This window comes from Protopterus annectens, chromosome 6.part0 (genome assembly GCF_019279795.1).
Source record: "Protopterus annectens isolate FY-2018-M chromosome 6.part0, PAN1.0, whole genome shotgun sequence".
Lineage (NCBI taxonomy): Eukaryota > Metazoa > Chordata > Ceratodontiformes > Protopteridae > Protopterus > Protopterus annectens.
Genome location: NC_056737.1, coordinates 486944148 through 486957063, shown reverse-complemented (window position 1 = coordinate 486957063; position 12916 = coordinate 486944148). Strand labels below are relative to the sequence as shown.

At 38.5% G+C, this 12916-nt stretch overlaps 1 protein-coding gene across 1 annotated transcript in view; it reads right to left on the bottom strand.

The window, feature by feature from the left end:
- UBR1 (ubiquitin protein ligase E3 component n-recognin 1) overlaps nt 1-12916 on the bottom strand; it is a gene marked incomplete in the record, with an annotated part of 4571807 nt that overhangs the window by 3607232 nt on the left and 951659 nt on the right.

Genomic DNA, 12916 nt, shown 5'->3' with positions numbered 1-12916 from the left:
TAGCTAGTCTACATATACAGAAAAGTCTATATATACAGAAAAGCAGCTAAAACACACTAAAACAATTCAAATGCAGTGCAACCTAGAGCACTTGAGTTGTAGCAATATTAAGGCAAATACAGTTTTAATAAATGCACTAAAATATACTCTATATTCTCATTATTAACCTGCCATGCTCTGTAGCATGAAGTGAATGACATACCGCTAAAGAAGGGTTAGGAGAGGGACCTCTAATGAAGTCTCTTTTAGGAGACAAAAGCACTCAGTGTTTTATGGTCTAATATTAAATTGTTTTTAAACCATTTGTGGACCCTCCGTGGGATTTATTTTTTACTATTTTTAAGTGTTTTTGGTTGACACTGCACCTATTTCATGTCTTCCATGTTTACAACTTAATCATGCTTGGTACCATTTATAAGTCATAAACTGGTCTTGCCACTCTGTATTGTCAAAGACCTTCACATAAGATGGTTTGAACAGGGATGTATGAGACTAAGTCACTTTCTGCAATTGGCAATAATTGGGCTGCTATAGGTTATTTAAACAGAACTTTTTTAAAACTGGCTATTTGTGTTTGAGCTTGTTTTTAAATTGTAAGTTGTTGCATGCTCTAGTGCTCTATTTTGCTGAGATACACTGACATATGCAACACTAATAGCAGGCTAGACTTGCATCAGTAGATTTGATTTTAGATCTAGGCCCATTACATTTGGGAAGTGCTACTCAGACTGTAGCAGAATCAAGTGCTGTACATATAACTTAAGAATCTGTTTTTCTGAAATTCCACAGTCTTCCAAACATTAATTATATAGCTCACAAACTGGGGACTAGTTTAGCTCAGCAGTTTTAGTTTTGTAGTTGTTGCTGTACATAGTTGTTTTTGCTTTATATCTGTTCTGTTAGCTTTCAAAGGGTCATGTATGAAATAGCACAATTTTTTACTTACTCCTCTATATTGACCTAGATATCTCTGGCATAGCTGCTACAGGGCATCAAGCATTTGTTATTCACCTATTGCATTGTTTTGGGTTTTAACACACCTGAATATAATTCAACTCTACATTTGATTGTAATGTGTTTTTTTACCCTATTGCACATATTCATACCTCTAACTCAACATCTGCTTCCGCTATCTCTAAACACACTAAATCATATCTGCATCCACCCGTCCCCGGAAATGAGTGTCACTGAGCTGCATGTATTGAGTCATGTTGCTTACACATGGCTATCTGACATGCTGTCATCACTGGTATTATCACCTCACACAACAGCAATCACAAAAAGAGCAATTCAACATGAATGTAAATCCCATTTTCATAAAAAAAATAATAAATTTGGGGGGGGGGGACAAGCCCCTGCATCTACTCATGTACCAGTTCTGTGGTCACTTATGTCAGTGAAATGACAAACCCTATTATACTTCTAAAGAATCTTCTAGAAAAACACCCAGTAGTCTCACACTAATGTTGTTGTGTCTTTCGGCTTTTCCCGGTTAGGGGTCGCCACAGTGGAACTCCGGTCCGCTAATGATTGGCAGTAGATTTTTACGTGCCGAGTTGCCAGCCCTGATGCACAACCTTCAACAAAGGTACACCCATTCATGCATGTCTCCACACAGAAGACGCTCTAGCTGAGAATCGAACAGGACAACGTCTTACTGTGAGGCAACAACGCTACCGCAGCACCACCACCTCAGTAGTAGTCTCACACTAATGATCAGGTAAAAGAATGTTGATCACTAGTGTTTCACTAACAAACTAAGCTCCCCTTAAACACAGTTGCTACAGGGCTTCAAGAGTTTTGTTAGTTACCTATTGAATCGCACTGTGTTTTAAGCCACATTAAAATGATAGCACTCTGCATTTGGTTGTAACTTTACTTTTTATTTAACATTTGTTTACCGAGGTAGAGCACTGATCTTGCGAAAGACAGAATTATAAAACAAATACAATGGAAGTTACATGTGAGAAAAAGCTTAAGTTAATTATTGTTAGCTTTTCACTCAGGTGTGAATTGTTGCTGCAGGAAGTATGAAAAGGGCTTGTACAAATACTTCACTGCATTGTAATTGCTTTCTGTCCTATGTATTACTACTATTTATCTGCCTTCCCAAATCCCAGTGTATTGTGCTGTGCTTTACTTTAATGCACTGTGGTACACTAACTGTACTCTGTTATAGTCTAACATCAGGGATTGCTTCCTGTTTCTTATGCCAACTGTGTAATATCCATTAAGTGTGCTATACAAATAGCTTTCTAAACTGCATCTACTTAGAGTGAGTCTTTGAAGTTACTTTCTTTGGACTAATTAGCACAACATTGCATATTTATCCTGGAAACTGTGCTGTGTATGTAACTTTTCAGTTGCTTTATACTGCCTGTACTTTTGTAATATCTTCATTGTTTCCCCTGTTTCAGGCAAATAAGTACATTGCATAGGTTTTCCTAGCTGTAACACCATGTCTGCCTGTTATATTGTATCGCTTTGCATGTCTTATGTCTACTATGGCATCTCAACTACTAGTATACCATAACATATTGCAATTTCTCTGCCTGTTGTGGGAGAGGCCTGCTTGTCACGACATCCTAGTAAGCCATAATGTCATGCAGCTCTGTGGTTAAAGCAGAATATTTTAGATGTTGCAGCATTGTTTTAAGCATCAATACTTTCAATGTGTCTTAACAGACTGATTTGTATGCAGATACCTGGTATCCTGTAACCTATTACCCTTGCATACCTGGATCTGTGGGAATCTGCTTGGGTCTCTGGTACTTTTCTGCTAAAACTATTTGTTTGCATTACATATCTATACAGCTAATTGCTCAAAGTCATTCTTATCTCCATTTGTGGATAACCTCATATATTACAATATTCATCTATCTTCATGTCAGGCATAGATAATCTGATACTCATATCCTGCAGACAAATGAGACAAAAGTATATAAGAAGCATTTCTGACATACATTCTGCAATACTGATAATTAATGTCAATGACAATCCCATAGTTATGCACATAAATAAAAACAGACATGCTCATAAAGGATGTGATAGGAACATAAAGTTGCAGTGTAACACAGGAGAGTGAAAATGTAATAAACATGTTAATTAAATGCTGACTTGAGATAGCAGCAAGGACTGAAGGTACTTTATGGGATGAATGCATAGAATGCAGTTACTGTAGGTTTACTATTGAACCTACAAAGTGACTGCTGTCAACCGGCATGTGGTCAAAAGGGAGTTTTCAAATGGGCAGAATGTTGACTCAAAAAACATTGACTATACTACAGTGAATGGGTAGCATAGTTCGACTATCTGAGTTTGGCATTGTGAATGGAGATCGTGGTTCAGTGAGGAACAGGAAATTATCCCATTTCTTCACTGTAGTGCAATCTCAGTATATTGGTATATATAATTTGGTATATATAATTTGTAGGGGTTGTTGGGGCAGATGGAGAGTGCAGGTGGACTTGCCCCCTGCAAAATAGTACAATAAATGTAATGTTGACTGTGGAATGTCACAGAATGGTAAGCTGCATAGCATAGGTAACTGCCGTCATCTCCTGCTATGCTGAATACATCGAACTACAAGTGTTGATGCATTCAATTTCAACCTGGCTGCATTTTCACCTTTGTGGATTCAAGATTTTGGGTCAAGCATGTGACCGGTCAATGTATGCCATTTCACCGTTTCAACAGTAAACCATTATTGCATATGAGATGTATATACAGGGAGTTTATGTATGCAAGCTGACACCAACGCTGTATTACCTCAGCATGTATACACAAGAACAAAAGGACCTTGCAGCTATAATGTCTGGTAAATCTGAAATAGACATGTTTTTGCAAAGAAATGACAGTGGCACTAATAATAAAAGTATTCATCACCTACAAGCATGTAAGAGTCAAGCAAGTGTTGCATAGTTATGTAAATGCCAAATGCTGATCTAATAAACAATATACATAAGTGACAAATGACAAGACAGAGTTGATGACATGCCACAAGTCCGGTTTTACCATTGCTGATTTGCAAACATCTCCAATATTGCAATAATGGGAATTCTCACATGGAATTACAGGGAACAGTAGCGTAACAGTAATTCAACATCAGCAACACAATAAAATATGCTGCAACAGAGGGCCAGTCACAGTTTCAGACAGTCTGGCAACATGCCATATAGTAAGAAGTGTTTATGGAATCAGTCATTTGCCATTAAGCTGTATAATGTGATGAAAACAACTCCAGTATTAAAGACATGTCCAGATGAAGATATGCAACAATCCAGAGCATAATTATCTTCTAAATAGGTAATGCATATGATCAATTTATGACATAAAAACATTTGCATCACATCATTTTTGAACATGTGCCAGGACAGATATCACAGAGAGACATGCATAAAAATCATGGCTGCCACAAAAATACATGTATCAGTCATGTCATGAAGAGTACCCTGCTTACAGCACTTTCCAATCATATAAAGTGTATGGATGTCCTACATGGTAGGAAAAGGCCTGAAAAAGGTGGTGTGTGCCATAAATATTGCCTGTGTGTAAGCAACTGTTGTCTGACAAACAGATGTTACCAGATTCAAACCTTTGCTCAGTACTCAAGGATCTCTGCAGACCTCTGTATTGACTGTATGTACTGCATCAGATAGCAGTGGAGGCAGTCACAAATAACTGAACTGAATGTGTGCATTAAGACAGGAGGTATGAGTATAATATGAACATTCAGATTTATTTACACTGCTGGAAAGCAGCTACATATGTTATTGTCCACACAACAATGAGCACCACGATATCAAAGATTATTTGACAAGGAAGCTGCTACCATCACATAGGAGATACATCATCCCAGAATTGAACCACAGTCTATCTGTTTATGCATGCGATACAAGCCAGTACTCAGTGCATGTGTCACAAGAGCACTCACACCATGGCATGCCCCTAATAACCATTTCACTGCCATGCAATCACAACTTAAAATGATATATTACTGTGTAACATAAACATGGATATAAATAACTAGATATATTTTTATGTAACATCAATACATTCATATAATATTGCCCCTGGCAGGAATTGAATAAAAAGCCATGTGACTCTAGTAACTAATGACATGTGGAATAACAACAAATACCACAGTGGAAGTTTTAACAGTATTGTGATTATCCACCTATGCTACGTTGTTACATCAGATGTATGTGTGGTAAATAATCTCTGAGATGAAAGGGATGGTGGTGTCCTCTCACACTTTATATGGAGACATTATAGCTGTGGTGGATATCATTCATGCATTACAGTATAATGCCCAAACAATACTAACAAGGACTAAATGTGGATGTTGAACACATCAGCATTTGACAACACAAACTACATATGACTATCATTACTAATCTCAACAACACCTTCAAGTCCAAACTTGATGCATGCTATAATAAAATAGCAAGATTTACCACATATTCATCTCATAAAACCCACCACTGCACAGCCGTAAAGGACATAAACTGGATTGGACTGCCAAAATATCTACCATACTCTCAACTAATTACTGCCCACAATCTTATCTATACGCCAGATAGTTGTTTGTCTCTAAAAAGCATATTGCTACCACACAGCAACAGCAGAACACTACACTCCAATAACAATCTCTTCTACTAACTAAAAAACTTTGACAGAAGCCATGAATTCAGTTCTCAAAACTCCATCCCATTAAAGTTAAAGCTTACAGAAAGCATCAAATGCTTTAAAAGTTTGCTAAAACAGCATCGACAAGGCACTTGGCACTACTCTTGCTCTCCTTGGATAATTTCAGATCCTGAAGTAAACACAAGCTTCAGTACCTCTGACAAAACGATAGCTGCTCTGTACTAAATTTTCATATGGTGATTATTACACTTTCCCTTCCATCTGCTACTGTAAGCATCTAACTGATTTTATTTCTTAACTACAAACTCCTACTTAATCCTTGTTCTCCCTCATCACACCGCTATTTACTAATTTTAACCCAATGTCAGTCTTTGTCTCCCCTTGGTTTTCTTGTATTTCTGTCTGCTACAACCTTATAGAAATGTCCACATAATCTCTTATTTTCTCCTCTTCCTATAGTCACAAATTGTAAGATACAAGGTTAGCATTAATCATCTGTTACACCTAATTATGTGTGCAAAAATGTATATGTAATCAAGATGAAGATATTTATATATAATGTGGAAAAAAGAAAACATACTGTAAATTGCCTATATATGTGAATATTGGAGCTTTTCTTTCTGGGTCTGTACTGAAAAAGGGTATCTGTCTCAGTAAGACCTTTCCAGTCAACAAAAAAAACAAATAAATATATTGTACAGGATAAATGCACCAAGGTAGAAATGCTCCTACAATTGTGAGATATGTTTGTATATGAAGACATCACATCATGGTATTACTGCAAGATATCTGTGTGCCTCTAACTGCTGTAGTAAGTAATCAGCAGACAACATGTAGTCTCATTCCCTTACTACATATGCTATGTAAGGAAAATGTAATCACATATCATTAATCTGAATAAAATCATTGCTATGTGACAAATGGTCATAGCTTTTAGTAAGAAGGATCAACATCTATACATTTACAAAGCAAATGTTCTTAACAACAGGGTTAGAAACATGTACAGGCACAATAAGACTGACACAATGTAGTCTGAGCAGTAATGGATGGAGCTGAACCAACTACCTAAGATCACAAGCTATACATTAGTTCTTGAATTGCAAATGCCACACAACATGTTGAGGTACAAGAGAGACAGTATGCAGTTAAATGGATGCCATCAGCACTGTTTATTTTCTGGATGTTTATGTTAAAACTCTTCAAAGTGCACAATAACACTGGGCAGCTACACATCATATATGTATTTGAAGAGTACTCTACACAGTATGAGGGTGAAAGATATACTCAGAGCTGGCCTCAAACATCCTACATATGTAGTCACACAATGTACAAAATATCTATGCATGCTGTTACAACTAATCCTGGATTGTGTTGACTATTACTAACCCAATATCGGACTCTGAAGAAGCCAGTGGTTTATAGCCTGGTGAAAGCGCTTAGTCATTTGGTATTTCTGTGTTTGTTGATTTATTAAAAGTAGAAGACCATCGATTTTTTTCTCTGGTGACTGTTTTTTATTATTTTTATGTTTACAAGTTTGCTGTTTCCATTTGGAGTATCTATACTCATGTACCAATGCACATACCCATCACATCAACCTGGGTCCTTCCTAACACGGGCGACTGTTGCTCTACACCAATAGTGAACTCCTCCCTTGTTATATATGAACACAAATGAATCACTTTTGGAAATCCACAGCCCTTCTACCCCCTGAACAGGTAACTGCCATAAAAACCCTTTCCAAAGCTAACTATGGTTTCATAAAATCAGAGATTGCTAACCTCACGGCAGCCATGCAAATGGAGAGTAGTTGCAAGACTGCTGAATCAAACAACTGCACTATTAACACATTCACAAATGTATGGATACCACCTTACCCAATACAACCAGGACCTTCACCTCTAAAAAAAGGAAGCTGATCTGGTGGTCCCCTGCCATAAAGAAACTGTACATCAGAAGGAGGAAATCGATATGGAATAAGGTGAAGTCCCAAGACTGGAAATAAACCCTAAGCCTCAATGAATAGTTGAGATCCCTCATCAAATACTACAAAGTTGGCTGTGAGAACAGAATTGGAGCACATAGTAAAGACAACCACAAGGCCTCTTACAGTTATGTAAAGAATCTCCATGGCAATACCAAGATTTGTTCTGAGCTACTAGACAATGGTACCTCCCAGACTGAGCCAGCAAATAATGTCAATATACTGGCTAGCATATCGATTGCAAACATTGCCCCTCACCCCCCCCCCCAAAGGACCAATCACAATACCAGTACACTACCAAGTACCCAGCATTACTGTAGCACAGGTTAAAACACCACTGTCCAAGGCAAAGAATACAGCTTCTATGGGATCTGAGATTATCCCTCACTGTGTTCTACATAAACTACAGAGTGACCTGGTACCTTACCTGTGTGTCCTGTTCAAGCACAGCCTCACCTCAGGCTTTGTCCCTACTGAATTGTGCACTGCTACAGTCAACCCTCTCCACAAATGAGGTGTAACTACAGACCCTGGGAAATACTGCCCCAACTGCCTGACAAGTCTGTTATGTGAAGCTATGGAATGCATCATCATGCATCCAGTAAACAAGGATATGGGAATCTGCAGACTCAGGATCCCACACAGTTTACCTTTGTGAAGCATAGGTTATATCTGCTCCTTCAACCTGGTTAACTTCTTGGCATCAATCACCTGAGCTGTGGATGAAGGCAAGGTGACACAAACTGGCTACATTGATCTGGCAAAAGCCTTTGATAACATTCTCCACTCACTAAGCTTGACATCAACCCCTATATCACTAGGTGGGAACAGAGGCAGAAACACAGGGGTAGATTGGACATACTGCTGTCATACATTGAGACAGTTGCAGATGTCACAGGGTTTGTTATAACATCCTTTATGCGGAATATGAAGTTGGTAATACCAATAGATGTGAGTATTTACTGACTGCATTCCCCAGAGTCCACAACTAATTTACCAAGGACACCAACTGTCTGGTGAACACACAAAACATAACAGGCAGACATTTGACCAGTCTGTGAACAGTGTGCAAGTGGAGAGGAATGTCAGAGACATATCACTGTGAGTCATGACGTCACACACTAAATGCATGTCCATACAAACCCTGTCACTCTATCAATCCACCATGTGTATAACAATGATGACATAGAATCTGTTCAAAATCTGGGGATATGTCCCCCATGTTGGTTGGCGGTCTCCATATGTCCTGTCCTGTGACATATTGCCACCCACTGCATGTGAATCTTGAGGCCTCCACCTCTGTAATGTCTCTCACACAGGCAAGGAAATGAAGCAAGGCTCACATTAAGGAATGTCTCCTATGTCGGAACTGGTAGCAGTGTCCAGGCCCACAGCACAATACAATGTGGGCACCTACATAGTGTTATGGCCGTAGCAATACCTGACATCTGCATATCTGTACAGAGGACAGACAGAAAGTAGATAGCCAACAGGGTATGCATTAGCATGAATGTTTTGAAAGAACTACAGAGTGACCTGGTACCTTACCTGTGTGTTCTGTTCAAGCACAGCCTCACCTCAGGCTTTGTCCCTACTGAATTGTGCACTGCTACAGTCAACCCTCTCCACAAATGAGGTGTAACTACAGACTATGGGAAATACTGCCCCAACTGCCTGACAAGTCTGTTATGTGAAGCTATGGAATGCATCATCATGCATCCAGTAAACAAGGATATGGGAATCTGCAGACTCAGGATCCCACACAGTTTACCTTTGTGAAGCATAGGTTATACCTGCTCCTTCAACCTGGTTAACTTCTTGGCATCAATCACCTGAGCTGTGGATGAAGGCAAGGTGACACAAACTGGCTACATTGATCGGGCGAAAGCCTTTGATAACATTCCCCACTCACTAAGCTTGACATCAACCCCTATATCACTAGGTGGGAACAGAGGCAGAAACACAGAGGTAGATTGGACATACTGCTGTCATACATTGAGACAGTTGCAGATGTCACAGGGTTTGTTGTAACATCCTTTATGAGGAATATGATGTTGGTGATACCAATAGATGTGAGTATTTACTGACTGCATTCCCCAGAGTCCACAACTAATTTACCAAGGACGCCAACTGTCTGGTGAACACACAAAACATAACAGGCAGACATTTGGCCAGTCTGTGAACAGTGTGCAAGTGGAGAGGAATGTCAGAGACATATCACTGTGAGTCATGACGTCACACACTAAATGTATGTCCATACAAACCCTGTCACTCTATCAATCCACCATGTGTATAACAATGATGACATAGAATCTGTTCAAAATCTGGGGATATGTCCCCCATGTTGGTTGGCGGTCTCCATATGTCCTGTCCTGTGACATATTGCCACCCACTGCATGTGAATCTTGAGGCCTCGACCTCTGTAATGTCCCTCACACAGGCAAGGAAATGAAGCAAGGCCCACATTAAGGAATGTCTCATATGTCGGAACTGGTAGCAGTGTCCAGGCCCACAGCACATATTTGTATGTATATATATATATATATATATATATATATATATATATATATATATCTATATATATATCTATATATATATATATATATATACACACACACACACACATGCACACACACACACACACGCACACACACACACACACACACACACACACACACACATATATATATATATATATATACACACACACACACACACACACATGCACATAAATATATATATATACACACACACACACACACACACACACACACACACACACACACCCACATGTTTTATATATACATATATAGATATATATATATATATATATATATATATATATATATATATATATACATATACATACATATATATATATGTATATATATATATATACATACATACAAACATGCATACATATACAGATATATATATATATATATATATATATATATATATATATATATATATGTTTGTTTTTTTATTTATTTTATTTTACATTTGTTGATCTGGATAGTCCGACTGGATTCATGTCCATTTTCAGCAGAGGCCCAGGGAGAAAAGCTCCAAGGTACAAGCAGATAAGATTACGTAATGCAATAGAACTCCCACAACTGGGGCAGCATGCACAGTTGGATACAAAAGCAGCCATGACACTCACATCTGCCACCCCCCCCCTACAGGCCAAATAAATAAGTGAACAGTACACTGCTACAAAATGATAATAGGCCATACACAATGGCTAGACATAGACCAACCTCTTAGCAAAACAAACAAAATGTCTGAACATAGCAAAGAAAAAATACAACCAGCCAGTAATTCATACATGTTTATTATGCTCTGATGTCTTGGTCAAAGCCTTCAAGGAGTAAACATTACCAGAAATACATGCCTTAATCACAAGAAGCAATTAGCACCTAATTACATAATTGAATGCATAGCCTCCAATTACATTCGTTATTTAACCTCCTACAGGCTAAAGTATCACAGTTAATATTAATACATTGAGTCTGTACATAACAATTGACTTTTATGAATGTTTCATCACACTGATGAACAGACATGTTCAGAAACAGTACCTTGAGACCCACTACTGTCCCCATGATGAGAGTTATTCAAATATACAGCTATAGAACTGACATATTTCTTATCAGAAATATGTCTGACATGTTCTAACTGCCTAGTTTTAAAACATGTGTTACTGTCTCCCACATAAAACATGTTACAAGGCCATTTAAGAGCATTCTCTGTACACCAACCTCTTGAATGTACAGACTTCAACATGTTTCCCAGCCATTTCCCTCAGCAGAAATTAAAGCACTAAATAATGATAGACCAATATACCTATCCACTTACTACTGTATGACATCTAGACAAAGCCTGACATAATTGATAGATAGAAGCCCAAATACATGGCCATACATAAAATATTGCTGTTATACACTAAGAAAGTTGCTCATGTTACAGGGTTTGTTGTAACATACCTTTTCTGAGGGATATAAAGTCAGAAAAACAAATGGATGTTACCATCTACATAATGCAATCACCAGAGCATGCTACTGATTTGCTAAGGACAACACCTGCCTGGGGAACAGCCCATACATAACAGGCTAACATGTGGCCATTATGTGGATGGCCCTTCAGTTGAGAGCTATGCAGAGACAGAACTTTGTCAGACTGAAACCCATGCAGAAGTAGCATGTGCAGACAAACCCTGTTAAACTAGCAGTATTCCAAACATATAACAGCAATACTCACATTCCTTCTCCACCATTTAGTTGATTTGTCTCCACAAGTCTTGTTGTAAGAGGTAGTAGCTCGCACAACTCCAGGATGTCTTCCTCACAAGTAAGGAAAAGGTCCAATGCCCACATGGAGTACTCATTTATACGAGTGTGTACTGGCTATTGGAAGAACTACACAGCTGCACTGCATGCAGTTAGCAAGTGGGGAACCTCAATAGGTGCACAGGCCATAACCTGGTCATGAGCATCACCTACAAAAGCCATGCTGCCACCTATTCAAACCAGCTCTATCCCTGTAGTGCAGAGAGAGAGCAAGAGAAAGAAATAACAAATGAAACATAAACTAGAAAAGAGAAGAAAGGAAAAAAGGTAAGTGGAACATATAAGCAAGTCACTGAATGTAGTACCTGGTCTGTAATAATGGGAAATATGATTTGGAGGAATATATGTCCCAACAAGATATGCTGTACTAATGTCTTGCTAAACTGCTGCTATGGCCATAGCATCTGGCCCTCTCTGCAGTGAGATATCACAGAAATACCTCCCAACTGTACAGATCTTCACAGAATGTCCACATTTTACCATCATGTATTTTTGTCTGTTCCTTCTGAGATCTGTACTTTTCTGGCAAATAAATGAGGATTGAATTCATCAGGTAATGACAAACACTTGAGTTTAAGACTCCACATTCTTAGTAATATTCACTGCAATGCTAAATATATAATTCTACAAACATTTTATGCTTGTAACAGGAATATTTCAAGTCTGTCCCTATTTATTCCCCCAACATTTTAGGCATTGTCCAGAAGTGATACTCTGAGAGGTTGTGAGGTGGAATCACAGCTCAGGAGCCTGACTCACTCTGGGAAAGGACAGCTCATATATGACAACCGCAGGGGTGTTGGTCAAACAGTTGTGACTGTGCCACTGCTAGACCAGTTAATGTGATGTTTTCCATATCCATGTTACCTGTGATTATGAGCATGACACATGTTTGCCTTGTAAAGCTAAGAGACCTATAGAGGTCACGGGCATA